We start from the raw sequence: 19,206 nt of genomic DNA on the forward strand, positions 1-19,206 counted from the left end.
CACTGGCTGCGCGACTCAGACGTTCTCAGAAGGGTGGCGGTGGTGTTGCCGAAGTGGGTGGTGATCTGGGTTGCGGGGTGCGGGGTGTTGCCGTCTTTATGCCTCCAGTCAGGAGCAGGTGGGGTGAATGTAGCTGACATTGACAAAGGCAGCTGACTGGAAAGAACTGGGTTAACACTAGTCGCTGTCTTTTTGTCTGACTTAATCTAAAATGGTCAAGCCAGTAAGCTGGCCATTTGTTAGTTAAGCTGGTGCTACCAAAGGATTGATTGGATTGTTGTTTGTTTAAATTATATTATCATTTTAATTTTAGTCACAGGGTGGGTGATGCTACTTGCTTATGCTAGAAGTAGAGAATAGAACATTGTCTATTTGGAAGATTTCCAGAGTATTATTTTTTAATATTATTTTAGCACCTCCCTGCTACCACATAAAAAGACTAAGGGTTCCCAAAATCCCCCATTGCTTTTGGGGTGCATTGGCATGGCCATTACCATGTGAAAGCACCCCTTCTCAGTGCACTTATTTGCCCTCTGACCTCTTGCTTTATGTGTCTCAGACAGAAAATTACCCCAGTGGCTGGGACTGGTCCTTATTCCTTCCACCACACCCATCCCATACCAAAGTCTCCTAGGAAGTAAGAGTCTGTGCACCAGGGTGTGGTTGTGATGTGGGGGGAAGAGGGTGAGGGGGCTCAATCAGGTCATTTAATACCGAAGTCAATTCCCAAGCACATCCATAGTAGAAAGGCACACAGAGAGCAGCACACTCCCACACTCTTGCCCAGACAGTCTGGAGGGTGCTGTCTCATTTGCCTTTCTTTGCCTGTCCGCTCCTCCTGCACCCCCTTTTCTTGTCTGTGTTTTAATTAAGAGCTTGAACCCCCAAAAGTGTCATTGTGAGGCGACCCTGTTCTTGGGCCCTCCATTTTTTATGTGTTTGCATGTCTGGGTTCCAGGACCCATAGCACTAATCCCAAAACCATATGTGATATATTAGAGCTTCCATTAGCCACTAGTTTTAAACATATTCAATTTTGGTGGCATCCAGAGGTCCACTAGCATCAGGGAGAAAGTTTTTGTTGTGACCATATGGTAACGAATGTGTCTGCCAATGTTCTAATTATTGACACACGTTTCTTTTACGTGTTTTTGGAACAGATAGGTGTAAATGGCCAAATTAGCAGATTTTTTAATGAAACGCACAATATAACTAATAACAGATTTTCTCTTTTATTTAGAAATAGTTATGGAAAATAATTAATCACAATTACTTTATTTAATGTTGCTATAATATAGACAAAATTATCACAGACAATTGTGGGAACGTAACGGGAACCTTGTCTTGTCTTTTTTTTCCCCCAAAACTGTACTGTAAATAAAGTAAATAAATGGAAATACATTTTAAGGCAAATTACTTTTTTTTTAAGTTTTATTTTTAATGTTCCCACCCAAAGGCTGTTTCAAATGCCAAAAGCACTGTTAAAATATTTTTATGTGGTCACGAATGATCAGCCTGGTAAAAAATAGACACAGTCACCTTGTGGATGCAGGCAAGCAATTTCCTCGTGTGCCACATGTCTCCATTTGGAAATAATTTAAAAGCAAGGCAGAGGATGCATCGTCTGAATCTGCAAGGAAATATTGGTCATCTTCACTTTTATGTAGGGATCGTAACTGATCAGACCCCACACAGGACATAAACAGAACATTGCTGTGTTAATTTATGTCAACATATTAAATATCTTTATAGCTATAATAGTGATTAACACATACATTTTGACAGCCCTAATTAAAACACTACACAAAATTAGGCCTTTTTCAATCATAGACAGCAAATGTGTTCTAAATGTTTGTATTTACAGGAAGAAATTTTGAAGTAAGGTATTATCCAATATGAAAGGTATAGCTGTCTGTGTAAATGTAGCTGGATGAAACCAGAAAGACCAGCCTGTCCAGCCTTTCAATCATTGTCATCAAAATGGTATTGACTGTATTTTTCAGTGAAAGTGCCCAAAACAATTCACACCTTAAAAAGAGGTTGTCAGCTCTAACCTGACATACTAGAATAGATGAAGGTCATTGTTGCCATTGTACTTTTTGTGTCAGCTTTGGCCGTTTTTATTATGTAAGACTTTTGTATGCACATAATGTACAAAATAGCCCTGCAGACCCCTTGGCATGTCGGCTTCGCCTGAGCTAGTTTCCCAGCGCTGTTAGGTGTTGGACGGTGTCAGGCAAAAGCAAAGACATGCTTTAAGTGTCTTGTTAATGACTGGCACTTCCTCTGATTAGTCATTGTCCTGCAGGAGCCAGCTGGAGAGGCCATTCAGGCAGTTGGAGACCCTGGCCATTATTGTATCCCCAGATGACGGTCATATGCACAGAGGTCAAGTGACCAGCCCCCTCTGTTGCACGGGTACAATCTCAAGGGTACGGCTACCTCCAGCCGCAGCACCACCACCCTTCGCTGGTCACAAAGGTCAAGTGGTGCTTGTTTTGGCCTTGACCCCATTTGTCACATCATTCCCACACAGGCTCAAGAACAATGGTCAACTGGCCAGCCTAGCTAGTGCATTTCCTCACCATTCTCAGGTGGACTGCCATGGTGTTTTCCTTACAATAGAGCTGGAGTGGCGCGTATTGTAATCATTTAATTTAACCAGGTAATTCCTTTGCAAATTCCAGCGTGACTGAGGCATTATTTGCTAAAGGTCAAACAGGATTCAGCATTTAAATGCATGTAATCATATTGTAATGCCAAGAGTATCTGTAGTGTTTTTGCATTAGCCTGTAATTGTATGTGTTTTACATGTAGCTTGGTCTCGTGAAAATCTGAGTGTGATGAGAGTTGCATACACTGTGGATTTAGTTAGAAGGGCCATGTTGATTCATGCTTTTATATAAACGCCACGATAAACTCTGTTGTCCAACCCAAAGGCTTACATCCCTTCAAGCACAACTGCACCAAAATATCACTAAAACTGCATTTAGCTCTAAAACGTCCTGAATAAACTGTGCTCGAGGCAGTATGATTCAAGAGAAATATGTTGTCAGAACACATGGATGTAGGCTTCACTGGCAGCTGCATGGGGAAACAACAGTCTGTTAGACTGTTACTGCCATGTCAAATTAGCACCCTGTCTCTCTGAGGTTTTAAAATTCCTCTAGACAGACAAAGAGCCAAGTGAGGGTTCTGCCAGATTATAACAATAGATCTGTTCACTTCAGTAGCATAAAGGTTTGGGTAGGATTCTGTTATTTTTTATTTTGTTGGATGAGTCAAATTCAGTATATGCAATTCAAATAAATATAATTATTGTTGACATAAACCACTGTGTGCATTATATAGATGTATTTGTGGGTGGGTTTTTTTTGTTGTTGTTGTTGGAATTGTGCTGTGAATGCATTGTGGGACTGGGATATGAGCTGTGAAGTTGATCCGCATGTTCAGTTCAGGATGTGTATGTTAGGGGGAGTATCAGTGCTTGCTGCTCCATGTCAGTGCTGCAACCTCCTTTTCCACTCGGATTCAGTGCCATCACACACTGAGCCAGTTGCCAAGGCAACCAGGAGCCAGCATGAATGCTAGAGAGAGAGAGAGGAAGAGGTGGAGCATGGCACTTGTCTGACAAGCAGCAGCTGTAACATACAACTATTGCACTATGTGCCTGCGATTCTGCTGTTCTTTTGTTTTGTGTGTGTGTGTGTGTGTGTGTGTGTGTGTGTGTGTGTGTGTGTGTGTGTGTGTGTGTGTGCGTGCATTTAACTCCTTCAGTTGGGCACATGCCACACAGATACTCTGCGTGGTGCTTGGCACCTGCATGCCTTTGTCTTGCAGTGCACAAGAAGTAAGAGTCGATACTTGCAAATAGAGCATATGAAATATTTATTTCTGGCTCTGTGTTACATAAATAGAATGCATCAATCCAGTTATTCTAATTAATATATGCATAGAATTGTGCTCACCAATTGTTTATAGAACTTAATGTCAAAATGTCCATTAAATTATATTATTCATATTTATGAATAATATCTAAAGTTAATAACTACAAATCTTAATTAAGCATTCACAAATGGGTGGACCTTACCTAAAATATACTCATCTTGACATTTATTCATGTGTCTATATTAATATTGAGAATGTAGTATTGAAGCTGTAATTTCTTAATGAAATGCTTTGGTGTTACTAATTTTTGGCCAGTTAAATATTGTAAACTGAAGTCATATTTTCACCTGTACCTTTAACCTTAAGATTTTACTGTTTTTTTTTCTAATCATTTCAGAGTTTTAGAATTTACAACCACAATATAGAACATGCTAATTATTTTCCCAAAATAAAATAAGAAATGGTACACTCTGATAGGATTATTACAATAAGAACAATGATTATAATGCTAATAATATGTTGGATTTCAATCCCTGCAAGGACTTTCTTACGTGCATTGATGTATTAGAACATTACCAACTATTTGTACATTCTGTACCATTCTTTCCTTTTTATGGAGATAATAATGGAGAAAATAGAGAACTTAATCTGAATTAACTTTTTGAATGACTAAATTTTTGGATTATACATATACATTATTTAAAAAGAAATCAAAAATCCCTTAACACCGAATTCACCAGCTCTGTCACCTGTTACTGGTAAACTTGACTCATACTGAAGAAACATCATGAAGACTCTCCAAAAGGGTCTGGCTGCAGACATGTACTCTCAGGCACATTCACACTCAGCCACTGACATCAGGTGCATCTTTTTTATGTACAAACTTCTCACAGAAAAAAGCCTCTGCTCCGTGAAGCTGTTGATTCCGAAAGATTTTGTACAGACAATGTTTAAAACCCCAGTTTACAAATCCTAAATCGCCATTACATCTCATTTCCTCATAAATACTGTGTTTATGATTGGATAATTTAGAGAAAAAAAAATGACTGCATAAGCACAACGAATGTCAAGACAATAGTCCAGCGCCACTGTGTTTTGTGCTCTACCCATTGATGGGTTTGTGATGGAAGTGTATGAGCTGGGTAGATATCAGTCTTAGTTAAAATGCCAGACTGTGACAATCAACTTGAACTTGAACCCCCCCCCAGGTCCCCTTGACCTTAGCTCTTTTCCCTTGCTCCTCTCCTCCCGGCCGCCAATGGCTCCTTTTGTTGAGCTGTCGGCATTAACTCTTCGCACCCCTCACACCTTCTTCCCTCCCGCCGGCGGGGCCATCTTTCTTAACGCCCGCCCTGCTTGGTCACGGGAACCCGTCTGGTCCGTGTGAATACCCTGTGGGGCATTTTGTTTTCCCAGAATGCTAATATGGCGGGAGACGTCCATTCCCACAGACAGGCTCCCAGATTTATTCTTTTGTTTTTACCTGAGTGACTTTAGCATTGTGCTGTTCTGAGCTTAAAAAAATGTAATTAAGTAATACACATATAAAATAATTACACTGTAGACAGAATGTGTTTTACTTGGTCAATAGAGTTTAAGTTTCATTGTGTTTAATTTTTTTTTTTTTTTAATGATTAAATTTGAAAAATCTGAATTAACCGTTACTAAATATGGGCCTGAGCATTACCAATCAAGTCAAATAATTTTTTTGATTTCAATCAGTGGAATGTGTGAAACAAGATACCATTTGAGAAGGACATTTATTTGGCATATATTCAGGTTCATAACACAGGAAAAAAGAACTGTATCCTTAATTATTGTTTGCATTGTCTTGCAAGTAATTTTTTTTTATCAGTTACTCACTTAACCTATGCACACAGACACAAAACCAAGCACACACCTTCTCTCCATCTAGCTCCGGAGTATATGAATGGCACCACCATTAAAAACAGTGGGTCTTGCAAGTAATATGTGAAACAACACATTTTTTTTACAAGACCAGTGCAACTGCATATTTTTGTCATCCTCAGAATGATGACAGTTCTCTGTCGCTGTGTTGCTCCTCCAGGTTCCAGGCAACGTTGGCCAAGCTGTCGTACTCCCATCAGAATGTTTCACACCTAGCCAGTGAAGCCATCCCCATTTTACCAGCCCATCACACACCCCAAAGCTCAATTTCTGCTTACACAAAAGACAGCATGTTTTGCGTTGTTGAAACTGTGGGTAAGGACCTAACGGATGACATCCGTTTGAAATCGGCAGGTCGTTATTTTTTTTTCTTTTACCGATTGTTGGCACCAGCCACTGAAAAATCTAAAGATGCACACCCAGTGCCCTGGCAACTGGTAAACAAGATGAGAGTGCAATTGCCTGCAGAAAAAGCAATGGCAGAATTTCCCAATCACAGCCTTGCATGCTAATGATCTAGGGAAGATGATATAAAAAAGCACCTGCTTTTCCTGCCCTTGGACCATCACCCGCATCCACAGATTCCACCATTTCTGTACCACGAGCTAAACATTTCAGGCCCTGTTCAGTTGCATGAGCTAGCAGTGTTATGTAACACTAGTTTGTCATAATCCACTGGCAAATATAATAAATTCACAGTGTCTTTCATACGAACGTACACCCTTTCCCTCAGTTTCTACAGCTTTTTTTGCTATAGAAAATAACACTGATATATTTTAAATTACATGCAATTATATGTTGATCAACATACTATTGGAAAAAAATTACATTAAAATATAAATATGTGTGTGAGTGTGTTTTTGCATGCCTAAAATGTGAAAAATTGATCCTTACAATAGATTTCAAAACAGGTACATTTTCAATTATTCATAAAAGAGAAAGATATTTGACAAAAAACTAATTCAGAAATTAGACATATACATTTGGTATATGGCTTAGACACTCTATGCAACATCACTTCAACCTAACAATGACTCAGTTTTGAGTCATCCACCTAGCCAGACATCATTTAGTTCCAACCCCCAAAGAGTCCCATTGCGTGGAGTTTAGTTCATTATGTCCTCCACTAAGCTATAATGCAACATGCCTCTTGGCAGTCTGACAAAACTGTGAATCAGATTATGGGGGCATAAAGCAGCCACGGAACCATGGGTGAGGGTAGATGTCACAAAAGACTCGGTTGCATGCTGTACATTAGTGCTCTGTTCATAATGTGGCGGCAACCTGGCACTGACAATAAAGGAATGGTAATGTGTGCACTAGGGATGTTCATTTCGACAGTGAATCGTTTTATATGAACCTAAATTGCATTTGTAGGCCCTATAAACCTGTAATGTTTCACACACATTTGGGGGGTTCTGAAAGTGCAAGACTTATAGTGATAGTCTGCTCCATTGTGTGCTCTGTCTGTAATAAAGGTGATTAAATGTATTTATTTATTTATTGATACCAGCTTTTTCTTTCAAAACGTAATTATTTGCAAACAGTGTGAATTTGTGTGAATGCTGTCAAAATAAAATCAATCCATCAGATATTGTGAATTGCTTGTAAAGAGCTCCTCTGCACTAAAAATGTGGACACCTGACAATGAAATCAAATTTATGATCTAGGTCAGTGGCACTTCACCAAAGAATTATGTCCATGGTTCGGGTTAATAAGTTATAATAGACCATATTTTAAAGATGATATCTGGGTAGACATAGGATATTTTAAAACTGAATATTTTAATTAAATATTTGAATATAAATTTTATAATTCGTTTATATACATTTTTTTTTGTGGAACTCATGAAAATCTGTAAACTTCTTTTAATGATCAATACATAATATGTCAAAACATGTAGTGTTTCAGAAAAAAAGAAGCCTTATTATTTGTTTTCCATGTAAACTTTTATTATAGCACATTGATCCTGAAATAAAGGCACATGTGGATTGTCTTAAAATATATAGAGACATTGTACAACCAAATAAATCAAAATAAATAAATAACTGGACTGCCTGAAATGCAAAACACTGTCAAATGTTAATTGACTATTACAGCAAGTCACTTTTTTGTGAAATTATACACAATTTTTTTACTAAACTTCAAAATGTTGCATAGATCAAGTGAAAAAAAAATTGCCACTACCCAAAACAACATTTTTCATTATGATTAAAAGTTAAGTGCAATACGTCTTTTTTACACACACAAACATGTCCAAAATTATACAGTATATTTGTTTCTAATTTTACTACATGCTGTATTGTTTGCTATGTGCAAAGCAAAACATTTCAGCTGATTGCAAAACCAACTAATTTGCATAGAGAATAAAGACAACAGCTCTCTCCAACAGCAGTGTGCTCTCCACACACAGAGCTGTCCAATCACAGTGCAGTTTTATTCACTGCTGCCGTGGGCTTCACTATCACACACATTTCCATAATGTCTACCAATCATTCTTAGTTTCAGTATATTATCATATACACTATATACACCATAGCTTCCATAACTACAAACAGATAAAAATTTATTTCTCTTAATTACAATGAAAAACACATTTTTAATGTGTAAATTTGTCCTATTCTTGAAGTATCATACACATTTTTCACTTCTGTGCATATTTTTCTAATATAATTTTACTGATTCATGTCAGGTGCATTGCTCACAACATTAAATTTTTGTTAAAACATATTATGTTTTTCTTTTATTAACAAATTAAGTTTAAATTTCCTTTTATATTCCGAGTGGTCCTTTCCATTCTACTGGCTGCATTTTCATGCCACTCAAAAAGGAAACTCCAATAACCCAGTAAAGTGCTTTGAATATTAAATGTTGGAGTAGAAAGTACGTCAGCAGTGGTCTTCCTGGTTTCCCGTGCCCAAGCTCTTATGTTCTGGTGTGTGGTGTCTCTCATCGTAGGACCATGTTCTCCTCAGCACCTGGAAAAAAAAAAACATGAAGAAAAAGCCATTTAAAAATCTGTCCAGGTGTGAAATATCATGGTCAGTACAGTCAGTAAGAAGGATTTGAAGGATGGCAAGTGCCAGCGGGGGGATTGAGGGCGAAGTTGAAAGTCTTTGCAGGAGATTGGTACGTGCCGGCCCTAAATACAAAGAGGGAGCATGTGACACGCCCTAAGCTGCACAGCTTGTAGGGAAACTTCAGAGAAGCACAGTCCCCCTGAGCAGCTCAGACATGAAACATAAGCTAGTAGGGTCATGAGTGGACTAGGAATGTTGTCACTGCACATAATGTGGCCTTTTTTGTTCATTTCCCTGCTGTCATTTCCAAACCTGCAGACTCAAATGGATGATAAGAACAGAATGACGGTAAACTGAGAGGATATGGTGTGATGTTGAAAGGATACCAGAATACTGTCCGGATGTCTTCAGTGGAAAAGAGGGGTGAATGGGCACCATGGCACTGTTTCTCCTTTCCTGAATAAGCCTGTTAATGCCAAATTTACAGCCCCAGCACGTGTCCCAATAAAACTGTGAGGAAGGAGGGATGGCCATAGGGAGCTAGTGTGTGAGTGTTGGGCTGAGGCAGCAGGGAGGGGGATTGTCCATAGGACTAGAAGAGCTTTGGGAGTCTTTTGGACATGCGCTCTATGCAACACTGGCTAAAAGCGAACCCTAAGCACGGAATCAACACTTTCATTTAGGCGGCCCAAAACTCCTTTCATTAGCCACCACCCCCTCTCTCTGTCTTTCTCACTAGTCCAACTCTCTCCTCACTTGTCTCCCCTAGAATGAATGGTCCTCACAGTGCTACTGTGTCCCCAGCACCCCCACACCTCCCTGCCGGCTTGGCTCAGGCTTGAATAGGGAGTTGAATTGAGCAAACAGTCAGCCTGTCACCTCAATAGGAGGTCTGACCGTGAACTTGAAGTCCTTCCCAGGCCCCAGCATCATGGCAGAGGGGGAAGTGGGGAGGGTGGGAGGAGAGCCCAGACTCAGACAGACTTTGGGGGGCCCCGGTGCCAGGGGGAGTGGGGGGTTCGGCGGTAGTTGTGGAGGTGGTTGTGGTTCCCAAGGTTAGTGCCTGCAGTGGAGGCCCCGAGGTCCAGCTGCTCCCCAAACATAGCAGGAGGGGTGTGTGTGTGTGTGTGTGTGTACGGACAGGAGAACGTCTGCGCCCCTGTCCATGTGTCAGAGTACACCCAGACACAAGCTGCCGTGTCTCCAGCCCCCTCACGTTCCTCCTAAGCTACTCATCGTCTCATTACCAGTGCCAGCCACTCCACTGTCTACTGTTTGTATTGTTTTTATTGATGTGGGTTGGTGGGGGGGTCTGCATAATTTACACAGATCCTCTCAACCACCCTCATCTTCAGTTTAGCAGCTGTTTATATAGACGCACTGTTACTAGTGCATGTGGCATTACGAAATGATAATAATATGCACCTGGTGGTTGAATCTAAATCGCTCAAAAATTCTATTTATTTACAATTTATTGGTAATGCAAGCATATACATTAATTACATTTAAATGGTTGTCTTAATAGTTACGTATATAATATATAGTCTTATTTATAGTCTCACTTCCTTAGCAGGAAACATTGATGAGCCTGACTACTAGCATAGCACCAGTATGACGGTTCTGTATTGTCTCTACCTCCAGAGAAGGGACACAAACAAAAGGGGGTTCTCTCGGTGCTGCGGGGACAATGGCGGCCATTGTTTACTTACTCTCTTGGTTTATCAGGCCCAGCCGGCTCTAATTGGTGTTTTGGTTAAGCGGTTTTTCAACTTATAGCTCTCTGGCCTCAATAATGGTGCGCCACAACAAGCTTGCCAGGGGGAACAATGCTCGACTTGTCTGGGCACTGGCTCCCCAGAACACTCACCCACAAACACAAAGAGGGCCCTCCTCTATTGAAACCCCTCTATGACACCCCCAGTCCCCTTTTTCGCTCTCCCTTTTCCATCCATCTCCCTCACTCTGGCTCTCACCCTTACGCTTTTTGGGGCTGTGATTTCCCCACATCCGCTCCAGACATTTACACAGTGTGCTGCTCTTAAATCACAATATTCTCCATTAAAAATACAAATGCGAGTGAGAGGGTGTCATTTAAAAGGTGAATATTTAATTTACATTTCTAACTGGAAGCATTACTAATGATAATTTGGCTGTAATGCGCTCGTAATAGAATTTACCAGAACAAATGTTGGAAATTGCGTGTATTGTGTGCATTCTGTAATTTTATGTAGACTCGTTCCTCCACGATGGCACTAATCACTACGCTGGGCATCTGTGAGAGTCACGGAGTGTTCCTCACCCAGGGCTATCCAGCACAGATGCCCACAGACGCCTCCTGAGGACACCATTGTGAAACGGGAATGATTTAATGCTAAGGCTTTACAAAACGTCACCCCGCCCCCTGGTTCACCCACTGTGGCACCATGTGATCGTCACGATTAACAAACACATCTGCTGTAATTAACACGTTCTCTGTGTGGCTGGGATGAGCCTTTAAGATACGGCGAGAGGAAGGAAGAAAAAGGAGGAAGGGTGAAATGAAGGTTGGCGCAGTGCCGGGGCGAGCATTCGTACCTGCTCTGGTTTCCCACTTCCATTTTATGCCCCCTCGTTCCTCATAAGATGGTGGCGCGGGCTGCATCTTGCGATATGGAGAAGAGGGCAAGCAACGGCATGGGGAGGGGTGGAGGGATGACGGGAGGGAGGGAAAGCAAGCGAGGCGACGTAAGTGAGGACGACGGCGAGGGAAGAGAACCAGTCAGCCCCTCCTTCCAAAGCCCACTCCCTTTCTTCCCCCACTGGCATTTACTAAAAGTAGCAACGATGCCCTGCATGAGACAAGAAGAAATGGAGAAAAGACAGAGACAGAGAGGACACGGTGGTGAGACTTTGCAGTCATACAAGCGTACAGGCGTGTGCAGAAGCACACAAGACACACAACGCAAGCACGGCACGCTCACACACCTTTTCATGTCTGTTCTCATGGTACAGTCTGCCCCTGAGCATGCAAATGACTTTCATTATGCAAATGCATGCAAATCAGACCCAACCATCTGAGAATGAGGGCTGGGGAAAAAAAAAACCTACACACAGAGGCATTGAATGAAAGAGGGGGAAAAAAGAGCGAGGGGGTAAATCCTTTTGGGTGGCAGGAGGTGGCTGCTGAGGTAAACACACTGTTGAGGAACAACGGTTGCCCAGGTCAAACAAAAAATGAGCGCAAATGTGCAGAACAAACGTGAAATCTCCTGGCCATTCATCCAAGATGCTCCACTGAAAAATGCGCCAGTCATCATTTGTGTGCCAAAAGTAAATAAAGCTCATTGGGCAAATCAGACAAAGGATTACAAACGTTCTGGTGATGATGATGCAAAAGCCGTCAAGGCATTGAATTAATGAGGCAAACCACAAGTGGGGTTCCTCATCCCTCCCGCTGCAAGCGGGAAAGTAACATGGAAACTCTGTAGCATGTAGCATGTTGGTGGTTATACGCTGCGCTGAGTGCAGGAGCTGCAGAGCTGCCAATACAGAAACCTACGCTTGCAGCACGTTGTTGGCAATGAACAGAAGTCATCGCTCGTAACGTGTCTGGGCACAAAATAAACAGTCTGCCTCCTTCAAATGTCGCACCAAGCAGGGCTGCCACTCCGCCAAGGCGTACAGTGACATGAGCAAAATGGCTGACGCTGGCGAGCGCCCCTGCAAGCCGTCCTTTTGTTTTAAGGTGGTGCCAGTGGACGGCTCTCGTGGAAAGAAGGTGGGGGGCCGAAGTCGGAGAGAGAGGTGAGCTGAAGTAGAGGGGTGGGGTACAGTTGAATGGTGCAAACCTTTCGTAATTGGCACTTGACATTTTTTTTTTGTGCTGTGTGTTCTAAAGTGGGCCCACTTTCTAGCCCTCTTCAGACCCTTGTTTAAAAAAAATGCCTTATGCAAATATGGCAAATAGGGACCATTGTCAGAGCCCCTAAGGGAAGAATAAACTTTCTCCGGGCATGTAGGTGTGTGTGAGAAAAAAGGACAATGGGAACCAGAGAACACGGGGGGGTCTCCCGACGGCATATCAGCCACCAACGGTTTCGTTTACGGAGTCAAAAAGTAGGTATAAATAATACCTAAATAAATAATAACACAAGCTACAATCCACAAACTTCTGACTTGTACTTTTTATGGTTATTATTTTGACAAGTGACAAATTAGTCAGTTCTCAGACACATCTAGTACACCTAGATCTGTAAACATCTATTATGCTGAGGTTAAACATCTCACTGTCTCTCTTCTGCTCTGCAGAGCCCATTCTGACCACCTTACGAGTGGATGGCGTGTGAATGGAACCGGCTCTGAGCGCTGGTGTGGTCCGAACAATGTCAGGGTACACCTGTTACTGGTAAGTTTCCAAACGTAATCTCCTTTGTCTGCGTGAGCCCATTGACTTCAGTAAGAGCCTAAATGTATTCATTTCTCTCGAGGGGGTGATGGGAGGGGGGAAAGGTAGGGTCTGGCCTTGTATTCCTCCCCAGCAGTGAGGCCATTTTGAAGCCCGGTTGGTGTGTTCCGTTGAGAAAGGGGGAGGAAGAACAGGGGGCAAGAATCGCTGTGCTTTTTTTTTCTAGTCCGAAAAAAAGCTGTCTGGCTGTTCAGACCCGGCGGCAGTGAAAGGGTGGTAAAGGATCCCATTGTCTCGCATTGACAAGTGGACTAGCTCTATTGACTGTACTGTCTACTGGGGAGGGTGGAAGGCCTCAATGGCTGTTTTTCTACTTGACACTTGGACTCTAAATCTGTTCACCCAGAGCATAAAGAGCAAGACAAATTCAGCCCCCCCCCCCCTCCATTCCCAAATCCTCTCCCCTTAAACCCCTCTCACTCTGGCCATGCAAAAGGAGGAAAGTCACTGGCTTGTAGGAGGAAATCCGGACGTGAGCCACTTCCAGCCATCCATAGGCATTGCGATCGACTGGCCATGCCACTGCAGACAATTACACCACTTCCACACAAGGTGAGATGGGCTCACTAAAATAAGATTCAACATTTATGTCTGAGCTGGTGTGACAAACCCACAGGATGAGGAATGAGGAGGATATCTGGCAGAATAAATGGATCCAATATGCTAGATCTGGGTAACAACATATGCATCAGAGGTTTTAATTTCTCAGTTTCACTCATTTAAAGTCCAGCATAAGTTACTTGGTTAATGGGGCAGTTAAGTTAGTTAAGGGGCAGTGGTGGCCTTTACGGGTAAGGAAGCGGACCCCGTAATCAGAAGGTTGCCTATTTCGAATCCTGAACCGCCAAGGTGCACGCACACCGTCCCCACACACTGCTTTCACGCCTGCCCACTGCTCACCAATTGTAAATGCAGAGGACACATTTCGTTATGTGCACCGTGTGCTGTGCTGTTGTGTTTCACAATGACAATCACTTCACTTTCACTAAAGGTTAACAATACACGAGTTAGTTTAGTCAGAGTTGGTTCTGTCAGACTTCATGAGCAAATGTTCCACTCAGCACCTGCAATGCAGCGGCGAGATCAGGGGCAGGTCAGGTGATGCAGCAGCAAGGACATTGTAAGGGTGGTCGCATGGGGACGCATTTGTTTGGCCGCTGTCATGAAAAAGGCTAAAGGTGAAGTAAACGTGCAATAATTCAGGACTAATTAAGCTGTTGTCCGCAAGTTCGCCTGAATGGACGCTAATGTCGGCGCTCACGTGCCCCTCCGATACCCGCGGCTGCACTGGAGCGGCTGACGGTGATGGAGATTGCGAGCTGAGGCGCCGCCGGACTCCCACAGGTTAGGGTCCGTAATGGAGCCCCGGAGTGTTTCCCTAATGGTGCTGTCACCGGGGCTGTTCCGCTCCAACTGCTCCGACCACTCCCCCTCTGCCCGGGCACCACGGAGCCGCATTCAGGGCAGTGCGATCAAGCCTTTCCACTTGGCAGCATCTCCGCCAACAGAGGATTCACCCGCTGCACCACTCAGAACCAAGCCAACTGCCGAGTCTAATCAAACACCTCCCGACGGGCATAAAAGGCCAAACTTAACGAAATTGCACTCGAACAATCGCTGGCTGTTTTTCCTCGTGAGGCCACGGACGACTGAACAACAGGGTGATCCTCAGCCTGGAAAGGGGGCAGTTGGTAAAAGAGCGCTCGGGAGAGCCCAGTCATGCTAGCTTCTCACGTATGCAGCCGAAGGAAACGCATGTACAGCAAGACGCCGTTGTCCATGAGCTGGAGAGTGGGCAATCGGTTAACTAATTTGGGTAAAGCAGCTTTGAGGGTGAGGGCATCCATGGGCTCCTGTAGAGCCACATGCCGCTGGCTGCCATGTGATCCCAGCATTAAGCTGCCGCATACCGCATGCTGTGCACAGGGATCAGAGGCTTATTAGATTAAAAGTGATCATGTTTGACCAACCGGGTTGCAGCGTGCTGCACATTAATATTTTCCCCCCTCGGTTAGAGACCTTTGGATCTGAAACCCATCCCAGGGCTACAGTGTCTTAAGGTTCATTGTGCTGCACAGCACCTCATTATGGTCCTGTACACTCATTAGTGAAATTTTGTGTTGGGACACAAGTCTGGGACAAAAGCTGTAGATTATGCAGCCCTCGATGGGTTGAACTAGCCCTTTAAAGACGCAAAGACAGACTACTAACTAATGGATGCTATTTTTTGGTTACTTGTCATAGAACACTCTCACAAATACGATTGTTCATGGGCAGGAAAATGCTTACCTTATTTGGGAATTCAGTTTGGGGATCTTTCGTGTCTTTCTCCAGACTTCATCTGTCCGTCAGATGGGGTGAGGCCAGGAGTGTAATGGGATTCTTGTTACTTTCGGTTATCTAGCTTTATGAAGAATGTACATCACTCATACAGCTAGATAACCAAAGATAACAGCCAACCCCTAAGGCTACCCATGACTCCACAGGAGAATCACACAAGCTCCATGCATGCCTAAAAAAAAAAATCTTGTTTAATACACAGCTGCATGACGTGAAACAAGAAAAGTGATGTGAGGAGTGCGTGAATTTGAATACTAAAAAATGTGGCTATTGCTATAAAGAAAAAGCATCAGCTCATCAAAGTTCGGATGCTAAGACTGTAGAACCAGATGAATCTGGTGACTGCGCCAGGGCCTACAGTCCACAGAGACAGTCTCATGCAAGATGCCCACCTCTGAGTCAGACATGACTTCCCGCATCGTACAAAATTTGAAAGAGAAAGAGAAAGAGAAGATGGAGACAATCAGATTTCTGGCATTGGTGCAGGTCTAATTAAAATCCTTTTCTATGTGAAACTCCACCCCTCTCTCACAGAGCCGATCTAATCCCTAGCAGGAGAAAGAGCCAAGCCATCATCCCACCCCAACCTGCATCTGAGCCCTCAGCCCCACATGTGAGCAAAATGGCTGCACCAGGGTACGTTTGATATTTCCTCTCTACACCCATCTCATTCGATCTGCATTCCACAATAAATGAATGTACCCCGAAAAGGTGTTGACTACTGTACACTTACGGTTTTAAATCTGGCAGAAAGCAATAACATAAAATGGACTACACATGATGTAAATGAAAAAAAAAGTAAAATAATAATAATGTTTTTAATAATACATAATTACATTGTTTATAAGACGAAAATTAAATTGTATTTTAACCACTTATGAATATATATACTTTTTAAATGTATTATTGTTTGTATAATTGTTGTTGATGAGCAAGACACCAGCACATGATGAAGGAGTGCAGCCAGGCTCTTCCAGACCCATGGGAACAGATTTTCGATATTTCTGCGGGATTTAAACCTCCAGGTATCGGACTGGTGTTGGTAAGCGGCATTAGGAATATTCGGATAGTTAAATTGCTTTTTTTTTTCTCCTCACCGTTTTGAAAACGCCTATAAAGAGCAGGCTGAATAGTAAAATCGTGTCGAAAAATCATTTATAAAGCGCTGCGTGAGTAACGCGATAGACGATCCCCCTGACGATCCCATACATGCATTTCACCGATCCATGCATTTCACATGATCCCATACATGCATTTTTTTTCTACAAATCTGTACAATTTTGTTATGGGGCCACGGACGATTAAACAAGTTGGTAAAACCCTGTCACCCCCTCGATTATTTGGAATTTTTTTTATTAACTAAAAAACCCAGCAAGGTCGCGTCTCCGAAATGGTTCAGTCAGTCTCGGGTGTTTTATTTTAAAAAAAAAAAAGCGAAAGACGAGTGTAATTCGGGGGAGAATTTTTTTTTTTTTACCTTATTTGCACGTCCTGCTCGATCCAGCGCAGCTCGACGTGATCTTGAGAGAGAGAGAGAGAGAGTCGGTTCATTAGTGTGAACACTGATCACTGTTGCTGTATAGTTCTGTATAATGTATATCGTTTAAAAGAGAATACAACTAGTGCGCGATGCCCGCACGTTTACAGGCGACGGCGTGTTTTCTTTCGACGTCGCTTAATGACGTCAGACGTCGGAGGGCCTGGTGCAAATTAATTCGTTATTAATTCGCATTATAACGCGTCCTAAAACCCCACGCAGCATCACATCCTGCAGCTTGTAGAAGACTTTGTACTCGGAATACTCTGTACTCTGTCTTCTTCGTTTGTGGAGTTTTTTTAAACCAATAATTTCCAACGAGCAATACAAATAACAGCTAACCGTTCAATTTCGACGGAGCATTTCACACAGTGTGAAGTGTTGCTAATTGTCCGTGGTGCGGGCCTCACGTCCACGTTCCACCCCGAACACTGTGGGAGAACCACAGTAACTTTACACTGCAGAGCCCACGCCACGATCACATTAAACGTGGACAGTGTGGGTCCGCAGGCCCGCCTGTTCCAGCAGGGTAAAGGGAGCCTGGAACAGTCCTGTCACCCCACGAGGCCTGAAGAAAGGACACGCAGCGGGTCCCTGGCCGCACCGATGTCGTCATATCGCCAACACAGAGACACTTCATGGGCGGACTGGACATTGGATCTTGCCCCCTTCTGCCGGTTCCGCTCCAAACCAGTAGCACCAGTCGAGGTGACACGTGACCTTCTGGTCAAGCGGGACGTTTCATTCATAGTGAAATAAGAACGGCTCGGGTTCTACAGTGGGTCGGGGCATCGCGACTTTACACGGGCGTCGCGCGCGCGCGCGCGCAGGTGAAATAATTCCGCCACCCCTTCACCCCCCTTCCCCACGACGGAGCTCCGCCGACAATACTCACTCGCTCCTCGCGGCTCCTCGCGTCATCCAGGCGGACCGCCGAATGACGCCTGGCGCCGCGCTCCCGCGCCTCACGGCTGCGGCTCGCGCCGTGACGTCACGCCGGCGCCGTCCACTCAGCTCGCGCCGGGCGGGCCGCCCCGCCGCCTCCTCGCGCTTATTTCCCACGGAGACCCGCCCGCCGCCCGCCGCCCGCTCTCCCGCACGGCCGTTATGGGCTCAGACACGCGCGTCAAAGACATATAGCGTCCAGAGGCCCCTCCCCCTTATGACAATTCTTTTTATTGTCTCCACCCTCCGAAATTAAGAAAGCCTCGACTTTAAGATATTCACGTGTCTTTCTTTTCTTCCCTCTTCCCTCCTTTCTCTTTCGATTGGCGCAGTATGAGACCCCCCCTCATATGTGTGTTCGTTTCCAGAAGAATAAGACAAATATTACAACTGTGCTGTGGAAATGAAGTATTTATAACTCCCATATAACCAGTTTTACTGGCAGCCCCATACCTATCAGGCCTGGGGTTTTGTGGAGAGGGCCGTGGGTGCAGGCGAGATCAGGGCCATCACATATTCATAGTAGCCAGTATCGCGCACTGCCACTCTACCAACCTTACACCCCGGGTAGAGCTGCTGCATCCTGGGTGGAAGTGTACCCCGAACCCACACACACACACACACACACACACACAGACACACACTACATACGAGTCTAGGAATGCGACCATCGGATCGTCGGGGTGAGAGCGTGTAAATCAGCTTTAACTGTCAGAAGCCGCCGCAGACCCCCGGACAATGGGGTAGAAAAAGGGGGTCTAGGTTGGTCGATTATCATAATAATCAGATCGCGGGGATAAAAATCTCCTTTGAATAAATTACTCGTTCAATAGGAGGCGCGACTGCCAAGCAGACAACTCTGTCAGCCGCCCGCTTCTTGTTGGGTTCCCTCTTTTTTCTCACCCCCACCCCAAAAAAAAAAACGCTTTCCTGGGCCCCAAACTATAAATATAGGCACTGTTTCATTTCCCGCCTCTGGTTACCAGGGCCAGGGTGCTGATGGGTAATGGGCTATGGATAATGCACAATGGGCCCGTTCTCCCCGATCTCGGGGCGCCGCATGGGAACCCGGGGAATGGGGGCGCAGGGGATGACACGTCTCAAGGTCATTACCAGCCATCAGC

General features: G+C 44.0%; 1 long non-coding RNA gene across 1 annotated transcript; it reads right to left on the reverse strand.

The window, feature by feature from the left end:
• Positions 1–8,605: 8,605 nt before the first annotated feature.
• LOC114791295 (uncharacterized) lies at positions 8,606–18,047 on the reverse strand. The gene is made up of 5 exons (XR_003749969.1): positions 18,033–18,047; positions 17,078–17,120; positions 15,550–15,772; positions 11,391–11,644; positions 8,606–8,774 (listed from the first exon to the last, which is right to left on the reverse strand). It is a non-coding gene; the product is annotated as an uncharacterized LOC114791295 (long non-coding RNA).
• Between the last annotated feature and the right edge of the window lie 1,159 nt (positions 18,048–19,206).

The sequence above is a fragment of the Denticeps clupeoides genome, chromosome 5 (genome assembly GCF_900700375.1).
Source record: "Denticeps clupeoides chromosome 5, fDenClu1.1, whole genome shotgun sequence".
NCBI lineage: Eukaryota > Metazoa > Chordata > Actinopteri > Clupeiformes > Denticipitidae > Denticeps > Denticeps clupeoides.